This window comes from Manis javanica, chromosome 8, assembly GCF_040802235.1.
Source record: "Manis javanica isolate MJ-LG chromosome 8, MJ_LKY, whole genome shotgun sequence".
Taxonomy (NCBI): Eukaryota; Metazoa; Chordata; class Mammalia; order Pholidota; family Manidae; genus Manis; species Manis javanica.
Genome location: NC_133163.1, coordinates 69,071,547 through 69,091,213, shown reverse-complemented (window position 1 = coordinate 69,091,213; position 19,667 = coordinate 69,071,547). Strand labels below are relative to the sequence as shown.

At 33.3% G+C, this 19,667-nt stretch overlaps 1 long non-coding RNA gene and 1 other non-coding gene across 2 annotated transcripts in view; one reads left to right on the top strand and one right to left on the bottom strand.

The window, feature by feature from the left end:
- Positions 1 to 990: 990 nt before the first annotated feature.
- The window catches only part of LOC140843273 (uncharacterized), a 154,971-nt gene continuing 136,294 nt past the window's right edge, over positions 991 to 19,667 (bottom strand). The window contains exon 5 of the long non-coding RNA XR_012120888.1: positions 991 to 1,860. This is a non-coding gene — a long non-coding RNA (uncharacterized lncRNA). The remainder of the gene's footprint in view (positions 1,861 to 19,667) is intronic.
- On the top strand, positions 3,078 to 3,180 carry LOC118968583 (U6 spliceosomal RNA). The gene has a single exon (XR_005056317.2). It is a non-coding gene; the product is annotated as a U6 spliceosomal RNA (small nuclear RNA).

The following is a 19,667-nucleotide window of genomic DNA, read 5'->3' as shown; positions in this document are numbered from 1 at the left end:
GGGTAAAATACTGTTTAACATTTAGCAGTATTTTTACTGAATCAAGGTAGTAGGGAGACCTCACTAAAATGTTGACAAATGCTTTAATCTTCTAAAAACACAGAAACAGAAATAATTGGGCTGCCATTATGTAAATGAGATATGATATGGGAGCACAGAACATGGAAAAACAACAGGGAATTCAACTTTATCAATCAAAATATCTGTGATATATTCTTTTAAATGAGTAACATGGGCTTTTGTTCCATGAACAAAATTGAGTGCAAATTTTGTAGCTGTTCAGGAAGAATATGTGGCTGACATCGCAACATATGCATTGCATGGCACATGTGTTACTTCTCAATTAGAAGTGCCATGAAGTGCTTCCAGTGCTTACATTATCTTAAGGGGACACATTTGAAGGACAGAACCATTAAAAATTTTTTAAAATTATTTTGTGATTGTCACATCATGCAAATGTCTTTTTCCTTAACTTCATTTTATATCCCAAAGCTTAATTTGCTGATGGAAAACAAGAAGCAAAATGTTCTGTTTGTGGAAATAGAAAGGAGTGTACATGAGGGGCAGAGTGTGTTTTGCTTGGCAGTTCTTTTGCTACCATTTTGCTTTTGTTTTTAGTGCTGGAGGGCAGCAAATTGGCAGGTGTAAATAAGGCTCTAGTTAGTTTCATACTGTATTTACAATCAGTTATGAGGGGTTAAAATGTCTGTGGTGCATGGAGAATTAGGCACACGCTTCTGTTAAGAATAATGGAAGCTTAATGCCTAATTTCAAACGTCGTATAAATATATTTCTTCAGTCTAATCTTGTAATAATTTCCACCAACTCTTACAAAGTGCACACAGATGGATTTTAGGGATCCTTCTGCATGAGTCTTATTTTGTACTTGTATAATGTTTGAAGTTTTGAATGTATATTTTTGTATCTAAAATTCTAATGTAGCATATAATTTACCATTGTAATAAAAATTGATAGGGAAGGAATAATTGTTCCTCTCCAGCTAACTTGAGAAACAGATAGAGAGAGAGAGAGAGAGAGAGAGAGAGAGAGAGAGAGAGAAATATACCTCAATTAAAAGATTGTTTTATGGTACCCATATGGCATATTGTTGTAACTTTAAACTTTTGAAAATAGCAAATAGCTATTTGCCTATTTAATCTGATGTAAATAGAATAATTTGATGACAGACTTTGCACTTAACTAGGATTTCCATGTACCACATGTCAAATCATGTTCCAGAACTATAGCAACCACTAGCAGAGAAAACCCAATGTCACATGATTACACAGAACGCAAAGGTTATGTTGTGCAGATACTGTTTTTTCATAAAGAATTTCCATTTCAAGGAAAAGAAAGTAGGAATAGTTTTATAAATATTTAGAATGGACAATATGTCCACATTACACTGATCTGCAGCAACTTCTTTGAAAGCTCCTGGAAACATGAAATCCCCATGCTTCATATCTGCTCTGTGCAGTCAGACAAAGAGCCAAGATAACCTTGACTTTGTGGAGAAACAGTGGAAAAAGATGATAGGAGAGGAGTATGAAGTAAATAATTAACAAATAAGTGACTGTTGAATAAAACAATTAGTTTTGCCCCAGGCTTCTGCAATAGTTTATGAATTCTTACCGGTGTTAGTTTACAGCTGTAACTTTAGGATATAATAGGAGATTGAATCTTATACAGGCAATGAAACAGATGATCAAATTCACAAGGGATTGTGTCAGGCTTTTTCCAGTACTAAAGAAACATATTAATCCTTGTCACTGTTTTCAGAAACGCTGTGACAGAAATAAACCTGTACTGTAACTTGGCCCTTTTAATGAGCTTCTGGAGTGTGGGCTTTCCACTCAGCACCTGAAAAACACAACAAAACACCTTTTATATTAAAGATGTGAGGTTTGCTGCTGGCTAAATTTGTACACAGAAGTCTATAAACCAGTGCTCAGCCAGCTGGGAAGCAAGAAAGCAAATTCAGATTCTGCCATGAACTTCACAGACCAATTATCTACTTGGAATCATGGGAGTTTAACAAACAAATACCAGCTCCTGCTGAGCCTTTTCAGGCCAGCAGCTCATGGGTGATTCAGTTGCATCCGAGGCTTTTAGACTGATCAATTCTTAATCACAAAGCGCAAAAATTATTCTCAGACTCATGTCAGTTTCTTTGGACACGTTTGTTAACAATCTGCTTCAAATCATTTTTTTAAAAGAAACTGCAGACACTGTTTTTATTGACTCCCCACTTGTAAAATGTTTATAGCTTGTTAATTTATATTTACCCCTTTACTTTTGCCTGCAAATCAACATCACTTAGCACAGTTTGGTTACACTTTGTCCAAAGGAAATTACAGAAGCCTGCTATGGGGCTAAAATGAAGGAAAGCTGCGGAAAATCAATATACTGCTGATTAAACAGATCGTAGCAAATTCACGGCTGTATGCTACAGCATGGAGACATCAGTGTGATGCCTATCTAGCAGTTAATGTGCTTTCAGTCAGGTGAAGAAAATTTTAGAATAAGGTAAAATCACTCAGAAAAATGAGAACTACCTTTCTCAAGAATGTATGTGTTTATATGAAACCTACATTTTATGTAAGGGAATATTTTACTTGGTGAATAAATAAGATGCATTTATTTTACAAAATAAAGCAGTGTAGTTATCTTCATGACATTTGCCCTTTGTATTATGAAAGGAACTCATGCTATTGCATGATACCACCTATCTGCTGACACAAGTCAAGCTTTTGTTTTCTTTTGATGGAATAGTAAGTATATCAACATTTTCTTGCATAATTTCAATTTGGCAATAATCAAAATGACTGAAAGTAATTATTTATAGAGGATGTCCAAAAGTAAAAATGATAACTAATGAAGATATTCTAAGCAATTCAGAAAGAAAAACTTAACTTCCAATTTTAGAGTAGATGAATGAACATGAAATAAATCAGGTATAGAAAGGAAATGCGGTTCATACATAATTCATTTTCTTAAAAATGTAGTGGGAACGGTAATATGAACACAGAACAGCTTAAAGACCAACATTTTATTTGTAAATCATAGACCAAGGGGGCTTGCTTCAGCAGCACAAATACTAAAATTGGAACGATACAAAGAAGATTAGCATGGCTCCTGTGCAAGGATAACACGCAAATTCGTGAAACGTTCCATATTTTTAAAAAAAGTATGTGTTTGAGGTGTCCTGGCTAAAGCAAAGGTACCCTGAGTTAAAGCACAAACTCTCATTTCCATGCTACCCAGTTTTGGGCTCTGCAAACTGAATATCTTGTAAACTGTAGGAAAATAAGTATATCCTAAAGGTTAATTAAGAGGTGGTACCTATTTAATCCAACTTGAAGAATTGCTCTGCACTATATTGTATGTGAATTAAGGAAATCAGGAGCAAACAAAGTTTAAATACAGTCTCCCTGGAAAAGTGTAATCGGAAAAAATTTGGTTTCAACCTTTTGTTAAGGTTTTTATTTGACATACACATTTACCTATTTAGACTACATTAATGCTATGTCAATACTTTTTTTTTACCTTGATAGACTAAGGTAAAGTTTGTGGCTCTGTTAACCATTGTTCACTCAGGATAACTGTAGCTTTGATATGTTGTCGTATTCTGGCAGATCCTTATACTAAAAAATATACTTGAGAAAATTATGTTCTATACACAAAAGCAACTTAAGTTTCAATCCCTGTTGTTTTTAATTCTCTCTTTTTCAAAATATCAAAGTCTTTCAAATAGTAACATGGTTAAGTTTTTTGCCAAATTCCATGTGTTAAAATGAAGGTGTTTTTGAGTCATCAAAGCTTATAAAAAGACCTTTAGCAAGTAAACAGCTTTTCCCTTTTTTTTTTTAACTGGAAGATGTGGTATAAGAAAACACATTCATGGACACCATATGTGAACCAAGTTTCATCCCAACATTTTGAGATTTTTGAGAATTCCTAGAAAATGAGGGATTTAAATTTATTGTCTGAAGAAATTCACTCAGTGACACTATTTTCATACTGATATATATATATGGCATACCGATTCATATCCATTTATATGTATATGTATATGTATATGTATATGTATATGTATATGTATATGTATAGTATATGTGGGTATAATATATATATATATATAACTGAAGGTGTTATATTCTGATTATTTTATTTAAAAATCTTTGATATTCTTGTTTAGGACAAAAGGTCTTCAACAGTTCAGGAATATGAAAAATAGTCATTATTTCAATATTTCTATTTAGCATAAATACTAACTTCCCTTTCTTGAATCATAGTAAACAATCAACTTTTTTCATGTGTAAGATTCAAAAAATGAGATCTTTTCTACTTCATTATTATTTTGTGACACTATGATAGCAAAGCAATGGATATTAATGGAAGGAACAAGATTTTAGAAAATGTAGAAAAATACCTATATTTGAAATACTTATTGGTTTTATAGGTTAATTGTGCTCTTGAGTATACATTTTGAGATTTTTCTTTCTCTGTGACATTAAAGGAAAACTAAATTAAAGTGGCAGATTAGAAAAGGGGACAATGGAAGAAAGAAAGACTGAATAATTCAAGTATGAACTTCTTAACAAAAATTATTTTCTTAGTCTCACAATTTCTGTAGATATTTTCATATTTTTTTAGTCCCAATAAGTTAACAAATGGTTGTTTGTAAACATGCTCTACTTTATTTAAAATCCATACACTGTACAAACTTGGGAGTTTGGCAGGGGTTTGAATACCCTTTGGTAGAAACCCACTTTTCTTATTAATACATGGTAATTTATCACCATTAAGTATATGATCCCTCTGGAAAAAAACTGATGCACATTGCTCTCTAGACTGTAATTTCAGTGTTCACGATATTAATCTTTAATTAAATTATAGTTATTTTAGAAATGCATATCCTTAATTAAATTATACCATGCACATAAAGAAAAAAATGACTATGGCATGATTAAAATATGTTTAAAAATGTACTACTGAATTCTGAATGCTGTCTGTCATTTCCAAAGTAAGACTAACTAAGCTTCAGAAATGACTAGAAAGTCAACTGAAAAATTGCCAAGTAAAACGGTTTGGCTCTTTAAAGAATTGTGCATTAAAATTTTGGACAGTTTCTCTATTAAATCTAAATATACTTCTTACAGTATATACAGTATTACATTTCTAAATTAATTGCCATACTCCCATTTGTTAAAGAATTTCACTCCATGTGAAAAGGAAAGTCTCACTAGATGTGAATTTTACACTGTGCTAGATCAATCCCAATACCAGTAAATGGATATTATTAAACAGCATGGGGTAGTGCAAACTGGGAAAGAAAACTTGTAGTGTGCTGCCTTTGAGCAGACCTGGCTTGCATGCTGTGACAGGGCAATTGTCGACATGCTTTTTCATGCCAATCTGCAGCTTTTTCAACTCTAGATGCTATGGCAACCAGGGTTTAACAGACTAAGCAGCTAACAAGCTTCCCTGATGGAATTGTCTGGTTGTGTGATTGCCTTGTCTTAGGGAAAATATAAAGTAGAATGAAGACGCTTGTGGACATTTGTCAAACTGATTATAATTTGGACAGTTGAATCATAATTGTCTGTTGTGTACTGTACAGTAGTGACACATGCTATTTTCCACGTTCTTTGCAGAGCACACCATTGCATTCCTGCATAGGCTGCGTTTCCCTTGGGAACAATGGGTCCTGGTTACTGTGGGTTTGGTGCAACATGGCAGTCCACATCTCACACCAGATCATCTGGCAAAGAAAAGAACAGTGAACAGTCCTACTTTTTTTTTTCTTTGAAAAGGCTTGTATTTGGTTTGGACTATATTTGTGTGAAACATAATGAGTGATGTGAAAAGATATTTCTCTTTTATAAAATGTTCATGTTCATAGGGTAAGTTGTAGATCAAAATATGCAGGTGAATTAATTTGTTATTTATGATTGGGCATAATTTTCGTTCTTTGGGAATATTGATTTTTAAAATTTGCAACCACTTAAACATGTATTTGTGTCACCAATCATATGCATAATTTAAAACACTGAGGAAATAATCAAGCCTCTCTGATGGAATGGTCTTGTTTTAATACTGCCTTGTCCTATTGAAAATGAATCGAAGATACTCTTATTATTTTAAGTGATTAAAGCCTACTAATAAAATTTCAGTCTCTCCAAACAGTCAGAGGCATTGTATTTTCAAGATCATTTGATACCAAATCTTCATTTTTTTCTTGAAAGGGATATATCTTTAAAAAATTAAAATCATAAGGACAACCTTTTCAAATGAAATATGAATTATCATAAAACAAATTTTGGGTTCCCATTTTATACACATATTAAATACAATGAACTATTTTGCATGATAACCTATTATAGAACACTGTGAGATAGATTATTTTTTCCTTGAAAAAATATCAGTGCTATGTCTTGAGAATAAAAACTTGATGATATTTCCAGTAGGCTCTGAACTAGTTGGGGTTTGTTAAGTATAAGCTGATGGTAAGATTTCAGCAAGTTCACAGAAATGGTGCAAGTGGTTAATGGAAGCATTCTCCTCTTGGCCATATTTCATGAGTCACAGAATTCTGTTGTTTTCCTGTTTCCTTATTTAAATTTTTTAATACTTCAAATTGATTCCCTTGGTTTGAGATACCAAGGCCTTCAGGAAAAGTAAGGCTCCTCCCTCTTCTTCAAATCAGGAGAATAGGAAGCAATTCAAGGCGCCTTTTAAAAAGGCTTCCAGGTCACTTAATAGTAACTTACATCTAGATGGTGTAATTCCTAGAGTGGGTCCATTTGTAGTTTAGGACCTCTTTCTTTTTTCTTAAACAGAAAGATCTCAGGGGGAGAACACCTTTTTCTATAAGGAGCAGTGCACACAAGAAGGGTGAGAAATGAAACTGGGAACGTTTTTCTTTCTTCATCAAGAACCTTCTCCAGACTGTTTTAAGAAATATTTTTGCAGACTTACGATGTACAAAAATTGATATGCAAAGAATTACTATCATGAAAGCTTTATTTTATATAAGCATTAGTCATTTTTCACAGAAATTGTTTTTATTCACTAGGCTACCAGATCTTCCCCTCTAAATCTTAGTTTTGAAATCTGCCTCCTTTATTAGTTGCCTCTGAACCTGTCACTTTCCTTTCATCAGCTCGTGTTACACTAGAGAGACCTGGGTTCCACTTACTTCCCTGAAGATTATAATTTTCTTCTCTATCCAACAGCGAATTCAGTTGAGTCACATGCTAAATTGATATTTGAAATTAAGGAAATAATATATTTTCAGTGGAATGAGAATTTTGATTCTATTTTTCCTTCTGAGTCTCAAAGATTTAGATTTGACAGACTTTACTTTTGAATTCATTGAAACTCCTTTTTATTCAGTAGATTTAAACATAGAACATGATAGGTAGTACCTACCATTGACATCAAAGAACTATACCCGAAAGCCAAGTAATTGTTTCCGTCACTACTCAACAGAGGTGAGAGTCAGGGAGCTTTCTATTAGTTCAAGGACAACTTTCCAGAGGATAAGGAAATTATAGTTTAAGGTGCAAGTATTTTCCTTCTTATGTAGAAATAAAGGATATAAAGAAATGGTAATCAGTTACTAAAGTAAATTTCAGCCAAGTCAACAGGTCAACCTTTCTTTATGAAACATTATAAAATGTGCTTTATATTGATAGATTGTTTGGGGTTATGATCTATCATGTAAACTAGGCAAAGACTGATTAGCCCATTTTAAGATTTTAAAACTTGAATTTTGAGTGTATAGAATCAAAGAATATCTAATTACTAAAAGAGACAAAGGTCTTTACCTCTCCTTTTTAAAAATGTTGCCTTTTTATACTGTTTTCCTCTGCCAAGAATTATAATACTTCATTGGTTCTGTGATATCAAGGTCAATTCTCCATTTTGGAAGGCATCATAAGGATAATGCCATCCATACAATCTCTTGCAGTGGCTTTCTGAGTATCAAGTCTCATCTCTTCTATTAAACAAAGGCACTAAATTACTTCATTTACAATGAAAATATTATATGGAAGTCATTAACATTTTAGTACAAATTAGTTTCACTCATCACCATCTTGGTAATACTACCAAAGTTCCACCTGGAGTTGGGTAGAGGGCTATCTCTGACTCTCCACTCAGCCAGACTTCTGTGCAAAATTCATACCCTGTGGGATGGTGTGGGAGAGGACAGTAGAGAAAGGCAGCAATAATGGTTTTGTGCCACCTCCTTCAAGTGGTTTATGAATACCTGACTTTGTGAAGTAAGCAGAGATTGAAAATAGAAGTGAAACTTGTTCCTGGAAACAAGTGAAGCTTCTCCTTGAGAATGTCAGAAGGGAAAATTTGAGCAAAGTATGAAGTGAGCAATAAAATGTATGCACTAAGACCTAGCAACAATTTGAATATTTTTGTAAATAATATGACCATTCTTATAGTTACAGGCAAGTGAAGTGATATGGTTTTGACTTATTTTTCCCATCAGCTATAGTTGAACTGGGGTGATGATAACTCACTTAGATTACTAGACCTCTGTTGACCAGAGAGGCTGACGCTATATTGTGGAAAGCTGTGACTTTTAAGATTTCCTTGCTTAAGTTACATATTTTTTCAGTAATAAATGAGTGCATATTTAAGCTGATTTTTGTTTTGGTATAAATTCTCAGTTGAACTAAGCTTTCTAAAATACATCAGATGGAGAAAAGTTAGTGCTATTTTCTTAGAGTTTAGAGCAAGCTTTCTTGGTTACACAATGTTGCTTAACCTCTTGGCAGGTTCTCTCAAATAGAGGAACTTCTACCTTTGTTGAAGGGTTTAGTGAATCACTGGAACTAAGTAACTGGGTAAAGAATCTTGTGGAAATTCTGGTCAGTGATCAGCACATTTGGAGTGATACTGGAGATGATGGCAGGGATATGGGGAGTACTGAGGACAGAGGGCTGGAGAGACAGGGAGCACGGTCACTCTGGGGCCCAACCACAGATGTGGCTACAAGCCTTCTTTTCCTTTTAAGGCATTCTGTTCAGAGTGGCCTCAAAATGATTAACAGCTACACACCTCCACCCAGATTGAGAAGTCCTAAAGCAGCTGTTGACATTTCTGGCTCTGAGATTCACCTGGCCTCTCTCTGAGATTCTTCTCCCTTTCAAGGTCCAGGGGTTAAAAATATTATTACTCCTAAAATAATTCACAAAAAACCCCCACAGAAAATAAATTATTTTAAAGTATCACCTTGTATTAATAGTGGTATTTTTTAACTTTCAAAACTCTTTTCCCCCTAAAGAACAAATGCAAAATGAATGTAATAATAGTAATAATCATAATCATAATCATATTAATGAAAATACCTAACATTAATTTTGTACTTACTTTGTTCTGAGTTTTTATTTAATTAATTTAATGTATTATCTCATTCAATCCTCCCAATAACCCTAAGAGGAAGGTACTATTATTTCTATTACAGAGATGATGAGACCGAGGTACAGAGAATTACTGATTTGTACAGAGTTGTCATACATCTAGTAAGTGTTGAACCAGTATTTTAACCACAGGCTCTCTGACTCCAGTACCAGAACTCTTTTAAGTCTCAGAAACCTTCTTTGGTAATTCAAAGCTGTATTCTAATCCTAGGTACTTATGAACAGATTTCATTAGTTCCACGACCAATATTACTCTTGATAGGGATGGCAAAGTTTGTCTCATGACATCATCTGATTGCATGTCTTTGATGTTGATACTTAGGTATAATACTTTGCAGAGTTCTAAACAGAATGAGGGTTGGAAATTCAATCCTAAAAGTGTTATCAATATAAATTATATTATGTAGCATGGCATCATAATTCCATTTTCTGAGTACTCACTGTGTTCTTGGTATTGCACAAGTAGCATTAGTGACATTCATGCTAATACTATGAAGAAGATATCAGTATCCCTATTTGCACATAAGAAGACTAAGGTAAATTCACACAAAACTAGAAGTGACTAGAAATGAGTTTCCAACCAAGCTGTGTCTGGATAAAGATCTTTCTACCACAGTTTTTCATCATTAAACCTAAGTATTTTAAATTGTAGAATTCAAGAATTGTGGAAATGGGAATTTAAAACTTTCTCCAATCTATTGGTGGTGAAGATAAAGGAAGAGGTTTTGCTATTAGTGATTTCATAGAAGTAGTATAGATTCAGTCTTTATGTTATTTGAGAAAGGATTTAGTCTTTTTCAGCACTTAAGCTCACAATGATCTATCTTTTTCCTATAGCAGGGGTGAAAATTTACATATAACTTATAAAGAAGGAAAAAAGGAGTTTCTTTTATTATATACTGATCTTGCTCTGGAGACTAAGCCCTGTTGATGAAAGAAATAAATTTTATTTTGTGCCTTAGAGGTAACTTATCTCTTCCAGTTTAAAACAGCTGTGGTTATAAAATATGTCCACATTTTCTTCTGAAAGGACATTTTTCCCTTCAAAAGGTGGAGATTAATTGTCCTCCCTTTAAAGGTGGGCTGACTTAGTGACTTGCTTCTAAAAGAAAAGAATGTGGGGGAATTGACAATGTGTAATTTCTGAGATTAGCACATAAAGGCATTGTAGATTACTCTTTGCTCTTTCTCTGATGTCACTCACTCTGGGGGAAGCTAAGAACCATGTCGTGAGGACACTCCAAAGCCCACAGAGACCGTGGCAAGGAGCTGAGACCTCTGGCTAATAGGTAGTGAGGACGTGAGGCATCCTGCCAATAGCCATATGAATGAACTTGGAAGCAGGCCTTGATGCCCCAGTCAAGACTTAAGATGACACAGTCCTTGGCTGATCACTTGTTTGCAATCTTTTGTAAGACCAGAGACAGACCACCCAGCTAAGCCACTCCTTAATTACTCAGACGTAGGTAGTTTGAGATAATAAACGTTTGTTGTTTTAAGCCACTAAGTTTTGGGCTAACTTGTTACACAATAATATATAATTAATATGATAGTAACTATAAGATATCATTCAGTCACTTTTAAATTCAAATTCCCTGGTAGGATTAATTGTCCCCATATTCCTCAGTTCTCCTTCTCTACCTCCCTTCCAATATGGAAGTTTTCCAGAGAAAAGCTTATGATGGAGGTATTCTGTACCATTTTCAAGGTCCTGCTCCCTCTGTTGAGAGGACCCTTATTCTACCTGGACACTAATTTTTTTTCCAGTTAGAGTCCTCTGAGGCACTGGCCCCTTTTGAACATCACTCTGTAATCTACTTATTCTCTGAACTGATCATTGCTGCTGGTTTTAAAATACTTGCACTGTATAGCCTTTCCTGTGGCCCTAGTCTTCTTTTTAATCTACTTGTATTTTGGCAATTAAGCATGTAAAAACTTTGGATGCCTTATATAGCAGGTATCAGCCGTAAGGAACCCAGTGTTCTAACATTGTGATTGCTCTTAACTTGTAACTCTTAGGCCCCATCGTTTCAGTGCACTGTTTGTGGTGTTTGCCAAGATTCTTGAAGTTTTCTGGGCTATATCATGAGGATGCAGGAACAAATTTTCACACTGGGATGCCCTTAAAATTTTTTAAACATATTTCTGAAATATTAGAAACTACTGAAGGAGAAGCAACACTTCTGAATATACATTTTTATAGCTTTTATTCTTAGAATCATGATATTGTTTTATATACCTCCAAAATAACTAAATGACTAAATAAACTAGGATGTGAGGAGGATCAAAAATGGAAAAAAACAGTAACAAGTGAACCTAATTGTATTACGAATAAATAAAATAATTACACTGATGAAGCTGGGGTAAAAGAACTAATGTAAGTAACTTCTGAAAGCAGTATTTTGACTAGACATAGTATGGATAGACAATGCATTTATTATAAAACAAATAAATAAACAAGCTTTCCATTAATTCTGTACTGTTCAGTAAATTTGTTTCTAACATGGGTATAAGTGAGCAATTCTGAGACTATTTTATGTTCACACTAGGTTTGAATGAATAAACAAATATACTGTTAATAACCAGTCTTGTTTCTTACTGCCAGAGAAAGGGGCCACAAATGAAAGTGAGGAAAGACTAAAATAAACTCTGTCATGTTAAGCTGGAATAAAGGGTATCAGTGTGAGCACACACTTTTAAATATATATACAGTTGGATATGGAAATAAATAGGTATGTGTATTCATGTGTTATTATGCATACATTTCCTAGCTCTGCCTCTCTGATAGGACATAGAAACAATGATACCCCAGCAGCAGTTAGTACACTCAGCATTTAGATCTTGGGCTCTAAACATTATTTCCAATGAGAGGATTAAAGAAACCAGGGCTCTTGAAGAAATGGCTGATGCCAGAAAGGACCAGCACAGGGAAAAATTCAAGATGAGACTGGAATATCTTAAGGTAACAGAAAGTATAAAAGTACTCACAAAGTGATGGAAGCATCTCAAAAAACTCCATAAAAACCAAGTTTAAAGAGCTCCCAATGGCCAAAGTTGGGCCAGTTAGAGAACAATGACTAAAATAATTATCAGTGACTCCAAACAGATACAAATATATAAATGGAAAAGTAAGTAAATATAAAAGAGTAGTCTTCTGTATAGCAGAATGTATTTTAATAAATCCACAAGGAATAAGGGAAATAGAAATCACCATTAAACAAACACAACAGGATTCTCCTTCCTGCTTGTTTTTTAAAGTTTTGTTAATCCTATTAATATTTGTCTTATGTATCTGAGAGCATATTGTTCAAACTATGAGTGGATGCTAAAATTAAAGAGCAAAAATAGGATATTTACATAGTTTTATAGTATTTCTAATAATATATTATTAATCACAAAGGGAAGCTATTAACAATACAATAGACAAGGATAGTAGACAACATTTAGCTATGTGATCAGAGCTAACATTACCAGTAACAAGAGGTAATGCCATCATATGCCTCATTATACGATGTGTTGAGGACATAACATCATTTATGTTTTATTTTTGCCAAAAAAGTGTAAGTTCAATATAATTATGAGAAAGCATAAAAGAAATACAAATTGAAGGACATGCTGAAAAAAAAAACCTGTCATGTACTCTTCAAAAATGTCAAGAACATGTAATACTGGGGAACTGTCACAGTTTGAAGGAACCCTAACAGACATGACGACTAAATGCAATATGGGACACTGGATATAGAAAAAAGGATATTGGTGCAAAAACTAGCAAAATTCTAATAAGGTCTGTATATTAGTTAGTATGGTATCATTATTAATTTCTTGTTTTTTAATGATTGCACTGTGGTTATATAATATGTTAACATTATGGGAAGCTGGATAAAGATACATAAGAATTCTTTGCACTACTTATGCAACTCTTCTGCAGGTCTAAATGTTTAAAAAATGTTTTAAAAAATACTTGGCAAAAAACAAACCCTAGTGAATTTGCCTCACCAAAAGTAATCCAAGTATTTTGAGAGAATGCTTTCAACATTCATCAAGGTTAGTTAGTTTGAATGTATTATGCCAACTGAAGTTAACAATGATTTTAGAACAATACCAACTTTAGTGTTCTGGCCAAATTGAAATAAATACCGTTATGTGACTCAAAACACACACACACACACACACACACACACACACACACACACACACACATGTATATACACACCCCCTCTATTATGTACCACTCCTGACTTTCCCACTCCGTGGAATGGGGGAATGGTATGAAAGGATGTTCAGGATTGACTTCATGCTCTTCCCTCATTCTGTCTTTCTTTCTTGACTTCTTCCCCGAGGGACAGAAGTCCTTTTTATTTCCCCATTTGACAGAAACTGCCTGGTTCATACCTTCCTCTTCCCTTAGGGGCATTCACTTATCCTTTACTGGGACAATGTAGCGAAAGTGTTGCAGGGAAAGAAACTAGTATATGATGAGTACCTCTCAAGAGCCACTGGGAGGTACTTAAGATATTATCCCTAGCATACTTACAGAATTGCTCAATACTTTTTAATACCTAATCATTCTCCCAAGTTAGTTTACCCAAATTATCTTCTTAGTTACATTGTAAAGTCCTTGAAGGCCAGGTTGATAGTTTTACTCATTATCCGTATCTCCAGAGCATGTAATAAAACACCAACTGGTCAGTGCATATTTAGTTCATTGCTTGGAAGTAGATTAATCACAAATCATTTTGAGGGTAGCACTAAAGAAGTGTGGAGGAACGATCTATGAAGAGCAAAGGCCATGATTCTCCTACCTGCTTGTTTCTGAAAAGCTTGTTAATCCCATAAAAAGTTTGCCCATAGTCTACCTTAAGTTTACCACTTTGCCTTTCTAATTTATTTTTTATTTAAAAATTTAAAAAAATTTTAATTTTTTATTTGCCACTTTGCCTTTCTGTACCATGAATGTACTCCACTATAGAAAATCATCAGACATACCCTCTACTTAAGGGTCATAAATATTATATATAACTTCAGGATATTCTATGGGAAGTTGACAAATAAAATATGTTGTAATTTGAGGGCATATGGTTGAAGAAGCTATTCATGACCTGAACTTTCATGATTCAAAAAATTCTTGAAAAAAAAATACTGCTATCATAAGAGTTCTAGCTCTATTCTTCAAAATGTGAGCAATTTTGAGACATTTTCATTTAAATCTTGGAATGGGAAAAAAAGGTGAGTGTGGGTAAATAGAGTAATATACTTGAGACTTCAGTAACAGAATATAATTTACACAACATTAGAGTTCACTGTGAAGGCAAAGCACTGGAGTCAAACGTATAGGCATTTTGGCAGGTCCAGGAAAGAGAATTCTAAAAATGATTTTTACTCTGAAAATATCATGATTTAATTTTCTAATTTTTACATGCAATTAACCAAACTTTAAATTTTTTGTGTATTTGCTGAGATGCTAAGAATGGATGTATATATTTTTTACAGGATTATATTTCTCAATCTTATTGAAAATTCTATATTCATACTAAAGAAATATGGTAAACTGACTTAATTCTTTGGAAGAAAGAGGATATTTCCTCGTGAAGGTATCTGTTGCTTTTATAAGCAGTCGAGTATATTGCTATTTTTTATACAATACCTTTCTTTTTTTCAAGATTACATTATAGATTGGCAACAGTGATCTTTCCCCCCAATTTTTCTTATTTTGGTATTGCAAATTATAAAAATACAACTTTTGGTTATTTGATTTTGGGTGAATAGTTGCAATGTGGATATTTTATATATATATATATATAAAAGACAAAACAATAATTAATTACTTGTGAAATTCTCTTGCCCAGTTATGGGTGGTTATGTTTGAGAAAAATAACAACAAATTTTGGCATTTCTGGGTATTGTCCATGTATGAGGATGGCAATGTCAATCCCAGAACCATTACTGGGTGCTCTTCAACAGAGAGACACATCTATCTTATATCTCTGGTAGCCAATTAAATGTTACTGGATTTTTTTTTATTGTAATAGATATGTAAACATTACTTATAATGAAGAAACATTTTTTCTTTTACTATGTTTACAGACTAAAACTAGAAAGAGATGATTGTTACTATGTTGAAGTAAAAATATATAGTAGAGTTACGATTAAACTTAAAGGAAACATGTTTGGGTGGGAGCAGAGTCTGAAAAAACAACAAATTATTCAGTATGTTTCTAGCACATAAGTGTATCCTCGCATCAGATGATCAAGGAGTTTATTCAAGATGGAAACCATTAATGAAAAGATAACACTGTTTATACAACATGATGATGATGAACGATGATAGCTGACATAGAGTAAGGGCTTACTATGTGCCAGAAACTGTTAAGCCCTTTTCATACATTATCTTATCTGATATTTTATTTAGTACTAATGTAACATGAAACCTGCTTTCAAGGAATTCTCTGAAATAAACTCATTTGCCTCATGATTTTTTTTTCTGTTAACATAAGTAGTCAGTCTATTTTTTCAGTGTAATTCTTTTATACGGTACTTTAAAAAAAACAATGTTATCTACTCTGAATTTGAAAATTCGGTTTTGATCTTTGATGAATCTTTTAAGACTGAATTCCTCCTTCCATTCTTAAAAATTAATTTTTCTAAAATGATAATATCAGCATGAACATTATTGATTGGAATATCTTGTTTTAATGTTCAAGAAATAAATGTTCTGTCTGCTAACAGATCAAATTTTGAGGAGAAAAGTACATGAAATTGCATGTTCAAAGTAAGTGAGTGCCCAACATAAGCTTTACTCAGCTTATAAAAAAAATTGAATCAAAGTTTACTGGGTAAATAACAGCATCAATATCTTCATTTTCAATAATAGTAATAATGATAGAAATGTGCTTTTTATTACTGAATCCCTTTAATTTCAAAAGATTTAGTCATATCTAAATCTTAAAATTTAAGAATTAAAATTTGAATTTGTTATTTCAGTTATTATACTATCTATTTTATATCATATGTTCTATAAATGTACATGCAGTTGTAAGCAACAATGATTTAGTTTCAACCTCTTCTTCAAGCTAAGATGTCATTGAATAATTTATAATTTGAACAGTTTTGTGATATTACAGATATCAAAATTCTCCTTTCAAATAAGATTATTTCCCTGAACTGTCTACTCAACTCAGTATGTTATTCCTAGTTAGTTTGTGAGCATTAAAAAAAAAGTACTGAATTAACTGTATTTCTGATTTATTCTGGTAAAGGTATACTTAATAGGTTGGAGATAATAAAGGCAAGCATGTTAAAAATGTGGCTAGCTTATATATGAAACCTTAACATATGGCAGGTACTGTTCAAACATTTCAAATGGATAAAGTAGTAACTATCATCATCCCTGCGTTATAGAAAAGGACAGGTATTTAAAATGGTCAAGCAGTTTTCCCAAGGTGACACAGCAAAAACAGTAGAGCACAATTTAAATCCAAGCATTCTAGAGTACATGCTGAAATCTTAACTCCTTATTGAATATATATGCAGGATAAAAATCTTTCTAGGGCTCAGATGAAATACACTCATGAAATCATTATTTACAGAAAGTCTCGGTTTGTGTTACAGTGGTATAAGGGGCAACTTAAGGCTGTGAGTAGACTCTAACAGGTAGGTCATTTATTTCTAACAAGCTGCAGTCACCAAACAGAAACACTTCTTTCACCAATAGATCATAGCTTAGGCCAGTTGTTCAAAATGGCAGTTTTTGGTGAAGTGGTCTTGGATAGTCTTGGCAGACTGTCTCTAAGCAAATGCCAGAGGTTCAAGATCATGTTGATTTCAAGAGTAAAGGCTAGCCCAGAAATCAGAATAGTCTACATTCTTCCTCAGATTTGGGCCTACCTCCTTTAGATTAGACCAATCAAAACAATGGGAAATTTTAAGAGGTCATTTCAGTTATGCTAATTCTGGACCAATTTCTTGGAAATAGTATGGTATCTAGAGTTGTATTCAATCATGCTAGCACCTCCTTTAAGTAATTTCCTTGTTCAAATTGCCTGTTTTACTCTTCAGTGTTTCTTGCCTGAAACTAGTTGATGAGTGTCTGAATAATACAAACAACTTCAGAATGTAATTTGTTTATATTAATAATTCATGCAGTGCAGGTGTGTATGAGAAGATAGCAAAGAAAACTAAGTGGGCAACACTTTTTAGGTTTAAGGATTTGACAACATGATAAATACATCCATTGAAAGTTTTCAGTCAGATGCTTAAGGATCTGCAGTAGAATCTTCCAGTAGGGTAGTCTACTCCAGGCTTAATTTAGGATATAAATTTAGGTTCATTGCCCTGCAAGCCAAATGTCTGATCTCTTTTGAGAGCAGGATTAGAAAGAGTCTTCACATTTGGTTAAATGTAGATGATAGTCAAGGGGCATGGCCACATAAGGTATTAAAAGGCAGGTGGAAACCTACTCAAAATCTATTCAAGAAAGAGATACTACAAACATACTTCAAAGATAGCAAGCATGCTGGAGTGCCTGAAATACCTTAAAGTCCAGTGATAAATGATGATGGAAAGCCTTGGACTGCTTCTCTGTTTGTTAAAACTGGGGCTTGACAAATTCTACCCCTCTTCTATGACACTTTGCCCAAATAAATAAGTTTTTATTTATTTCTATAAGTAGGAATTCATTACCTCTGTCTAAATACATTCTTGCTAAAAATTGGGGAGAAGGACTTGTATTTTGAGGTTGAAATTAAAAAATGAATTAAATTACACTTTAAAATTACAATTTTAATGTTAGCCTCTCAGTAAAAAGAATTATTTGTTTTTATTCAATATATTGCTTAGAACCCATTATATTCAATACTCATTAATTAATAAACACATCAGCAAAGGCAATAGTAAATAAATATTTGATAATTTAAATAGGTCTGTTATTACTTTGATCATATAAGAAGGCAACAGGAAAGAAGTGCCCAATATTACCTTCATTTTCTTTATTTTCATTATAGATATGAGTCAGTTTCATATTAATATGAATCACTTTATTGAAGGTAGCATAAGATTTGTAGGTGACATGTAAATGTCTGATAGAATAGATTCTAATAGAAATATTTATATTTGTTGATGTTTGGCAAGAAGTGGCTGTTTGATTTTATGAATCAAAGCTAAAATGGATTCTTTTTTGAGAACTATGCTCTACATACACGCTGAGAAAAAAAGCTTGAAATTTAGAATGTAAATAAAAAGTAGCTAAAGTAGTATTGAAATAGTTAATCTCACCTGAATCAGATCAATTCAGTCAATCGGTTAAGTCAACAAATGCTTGCGGTGCATGCACCATGTTCCAAGCACTGGGTGTGATGAAAGGTACTGGAGTAATCTGTGAGAGGCACGGTTCCTACCTCTGTGGAGCTGGCAATATAGACTGTATGACTATTTGATCTATTTTACCAGATGTATTCCTTCTAGAAGGAGTAAAATAAGGGTTTGTATGTCTTGTAATACACAACTGTTTAACAAATTGCACTAATTGCATACAGAAAAAAGTATTTGAGACTTTGAATTACAGTTTTCTTTAGGTATACTGGTGCCATGAAAAGGACTGAAATCGTTCAAATGTCTCATTTTATATTTTTGAGATAATGGCAGTATTAAAATATAAATGTAACATTCTATAGAAAATTAACTGTGTGAACATAATTTACACCATTTGAATATTCAACTTGTACTTGATTTTCTGAAGGAGTTGGTATTCAATGAACTGATGCAATATCAATGTGCTCAATGATAGAGAAGAAGATAATAATTGTGTACCAAGGGAATTCGGGTTATTTTTTGATGATATGGTCAATTACTTAGCCTTTGTGAACATTCATGGAATAATTGGTTTTATTTAGTAAGTCCATTTATGAAAATAGCCACTGTTGCACATTGGTGCTTGTAGAGATTGCACACGTAAAACACCAAACTATCAATTAATGTAATTTGTTTAGAGCTATTTTTCTTTCTGTACCATCAAGGCATTAGTTACCAAAGGTGATGGTAAAATATCCAGCCAGACGTGGTTGTAGCCTATCCCAACAACTTAAACAAAGAGAATAAGAGAAATACGTGTTACATTTACCCAGATTTGTCCTTTAACTGAAGCTTTTAAACTAAGATTGATAGAAAACAGTGTTTAGGAAGAAATAATGCATACTGATTTATATAAAATGCTGCTCACTGTATTTTTTT